The 4,079-nt window shown below is 37.0% G+C and overlaps 1 pseudogene; it reads left to right on the forward strand.

The window, feature by feature from the left end:
• The first annotated feature begins 204 nt into the window (after positions 1-204).
• LOC121218154 (uncharacterized) lies at positions 205-2,512 on the forward strand (annotated as a pseudogene).
• Positions 2,513-4,079: the final 1,567 nt, after the last annotated feature.

Raw genomic sequence — 4,079 nt, forward strand, 5'->3', positions numbered from 1 at the left:
CCAAAGGATTCTGTTGAGAAGTTATCGGAGAAACCAAAGCACGGGGAGATTGAAACAAAAGATTCTTTTAAAGTAAAAGCAGATGAATCAGTTGAGGAAAGGTCAGAGAAAGACGCAAGTGACATGCAAGGTCATGGTGATCATGTTGAAGACAATTTGGACTACTTTTTCGTGATTGACATGTGTATAGAAAGACGTAAAAAGATGGGGAGATATTTAGCCCAAGAAACAACGTGGTTGACGTTGAGTCTATTACTCATCAAGTGTTGGCCAATAGACTGGACATAAGTTATGTGCTAACCGATGCCCAAAACATGGAGCACGGAATTCATGAACGCACTAGCAAGATCATACGAAGTCCCATCAATGATTCTGACGAGGAATTCATAGAATTGGAACCGCTGTCTGAAAAGTTGCGTGTAATGGGGGAAGATTTAAGCATGGAGGACGAAGGTGATGAGGAAGAGTTCAACTCAATGGTTTCCCCTGAAAAAACTCAGCAAACGACCTTGCGGGAGGAGTTCATCTTCTCCAGTTGTGATGAGCAAGAAGAAGCAGACAATGAGGATGATTCAGAGTTCTCGTCAGAAGATGATGATTTAATGGAGCGGCTGAAAATAGAACTCAAATTAGCAAGGACTGGGGGGCTTCCAACTATTTTAGAAGACTTTGAGTCTCCAAAGATGGTGGAACAGCTAGGGCCACTAAAAATTGAAGAAAAATACGATCACAAATATCATATTGCTGAAATTCAAAAGGTATACAAGAGTTACTCTGATAAAATGAGGAAACTGGACATTTTGAATTCCCAGACGATGCATGCTGTCAGTAAGTCACCAATGAACCTCATTTCATTTCTTTTTTCTTTCTATGGTTATGGTTTTCTTTTTTTTCTTTTTTTTTCTTTTTTTTTTGCTATAGGTATCTTGGTAGGGCATTAATGAAATAATTCTGGGTTCTCCTTGTCTCATATGATCTTTAGAAAATTCAGCTTCTTTTTTCTATTTTTCCTCAGTTGCTTGGTGGGTCTCCATCTCTCTTTATTCCCATCATCATTTTACTAATTAATGTGCACATAATTGCTTTTTCACTCCTCAAATTCATGATAAAACCACTCTCTATCAGGTGTTAATGTTTTAATGCCATGTGATCCACCTTTCCCCCTTCTCTGGAAGTCCATCAACCCATTCATATCGTAACTACCCCGTTTCCATGTCTCATTATGGTTCTAAATTGTCCTAAACACCGTCCAAGATTCTAAATTCCTTATGAAGGAGAAATGAGGTTACTGTATTGAGTTGTTTCTTTTTTTGGTGATGATCCATTGAACTTTAGGTTTACTTCAACTAAAAGACCCAGTTCGACTAAGCAGTGCATTTGGAAGATCTTCAGGTCCAGCAATTAAGTCCATTCTCTCACATAATGTATGGCCATTTAAACAACAGAAGCCTGAGGCTGATCCAGCAATGAAGTCGATTAGAGATTTGCACATGGCCTTTGAAACCGTCTATGTTGGACAAGTATGCCTTTCCTGGGAAATACTTCATTGGCAATATGGAAAGTAAAAGGTTGTGGGAATGTGACAGTCTCGCTACTCATCAGTATAATCAAGCTGCTGAGGAATTTCAACGTTTTCAAGTGCTTGTGCAAAGGTTTTTAGAGGATGAACCCTTTCAAGACAGACCAAGAGTTGAAAATTATGCAAAAACAGATGTGCACTGAGACTTCTACTTCAAGTTCCAGTTATTAAGGTAATTAATGAGATCTGATCTTAATCTATACATATAGTCTCCAACAAGTTATTAATTCTTGAGAAACTGTGTAAAGCATCAGTATGGTGAATGCCCTTGCAGATGATTGTTCAAATATAAATTAGAAGATGCAGTATCAAATGGAGTGTTAAGTGATATGATTGAGGAATCCATGCATGTTTTATGGGAATTCCTTCGAGCGACAAAGACAACACGAATGCGACTCAAGACTCCCAGCAAGCGCAGGTTGCTCCACATGACCCTATTGACTTGGAACTTTTGATGGATGTTAGAACTGAACTTCAAAAAGTATGCTTCCTCAACCTCTTTTTGAATACAAATTATTTCCAAGTTTTCCGCTTGTTTCTTATATTATCATCCCATGCAGAAGGAGAAAAGGCTAAAGGAAATCCAGAGAATACAAACTGCATAATAAAGAGGCTCCAAAGGCAACATCAGAGAAATCTATTAGATCATACATTGTTCATCGCTCAAGTTGAGCTGAAATTGGTTTCGAGAGTTTTAAACATGTTGAAAATAAGCACAGATCAGTTAATTTGGTGTCATGAGAAATTACAAAGGATTAATTTTGGTAGTAGGAATACAGAGATAGAGCCCTCATTTACACTGTTCCCTTGTTGACATTAGTGGTGACCGACCACTACCACTTGTGTTATCAGTTGTGAATACATTAATTACCTCACAGATAAAGCAATATAAAGAACGGCATTTTGATTCCATCAAAAAGCACATTTTTATTAGTTGGTCTTTTTATTTATTTATTTATGTTTCTACTTTACCAAGAATATTTTGTTCAATAAACCATAGTGGCACTGACATATGCTTATTTTCTCAAAGATTCTTTGGTTGCAAGTTAACCATCCCAAAAATTGCACGGCAATTAAATCATCGTATTTGAATATCTTATAGGAAATTTATTTCTAAATAAAAAGGGCCCGACTGAAATGAAGTGATGTGTTATTAGCCTAAATTGATTTAATTTTTGTATTTTAATTTAGTTAATTTTTTTGTATTTTTAAATTTTAAAATTTTAATTTTGATCTAACTATTATGAGTTAATTCGATAGGTTAACTCTATTATTAGTATTGTACTATAGTAAGTTGTGGATTTACTTTTTATTTTTTAATTTGGTCATTTTAATCACTATATTTTTCAATTTTGAAATTTGAATCCTGACGTAAAGGTAATCAATAAATCCATTAACTAAAATAACATGAATTATTGAGCATTATGTGAAAATACAGCTAACATGAAATTACACATATTATATATATGTGTGTGTAAATTTGCATAACATTTTGAAAATGACAATGAATTTAACATTTATGGTTTGGCCCAACAACCCTTTGACCTAATGGCAAGAGTTTTAGGTTGTAGGCATGAACGCTTAAGTTCAATCTCAAGCAACCTCAACGCTTACCTCAATTATATAAAAAACATTTATGGTTTGGATTAGAATTAATATTTGAAAATTCAAAAGAATGAAACTAAAATGACCAAATTACGGTAAAGGGACTGAATCCGCAACTGATGCATTATACCAATAACATAATTTGATCTTTATATTAATACGATTAAAAGCTTATTTCCAATTTCCCATTTTTGTCCCCATAGTTTTCAATTTTGAAAATTGTGTCTGCAACACCCTATACCCATATCCTACGCCGGGACAGAGTACGAGGCGGTACCTAACTTAAACTTGTGCTTACGACCAATTTTGAGTCTCCAAGACTTGGAAATTTTAAAACTTTCTCAAGTTTATCAACATCCTTAATATGGGCCATCGATGCCCAAAACACACATCAGAAATCATTCGAAACCAACTTGGATTCTTTAGTCAACTTTAGAAAAATGACACTTGACACAGGGGCACACGCCCATGTCGGAGGGGCAACACGCCGTGAGACCAATTTAACAAGGTCGTGTTGTTGGCTCATGTGGCTCACAGCCTAGGCAATATAGGGACACGCCCGTGTCCGACACCCGTGTGGAATTAATTCCAAATTCATACCTACAAGGGTTTTCACACGGCCTGGCACACACTCGTGTTCCTGGCCGTGTCTTTCACATGGTCATGACACGCTTTTGTCCTAGCCCGTGTGCAAAACCTGGACATTTTTTTTTTGATTTCAGCATTTCTTAATGGTCACACGGTTGAGGCACACGCCCGTGTGCTTGGCTGAGACACACGGCATGTCTCTGCCCGTGTGTTTACTATCATGTTTGCTGACTTACAAAATTTACGTACAGGGGGAACATGACCGGACAACACACCCATGGGGCTGACACACGGCCTAGACACGCGC

Source organism: Gossypium hirsutum, chromosome A03 (assembly GCF_007990345.1).
Source record: "Gossypium hirsutum isolate 1008001.06 chromosome A03, Gossypium_hirsutum_v2.1, whole genome shotgun sequence".
Taxonomy (NCBI): domain Eukaryota; kingdom Viridiplantae; phylum Streptophyta; class Magnoliopsida; order Malvales; family Malvaceae; genus Gossypium; species Gossypium hirsutum.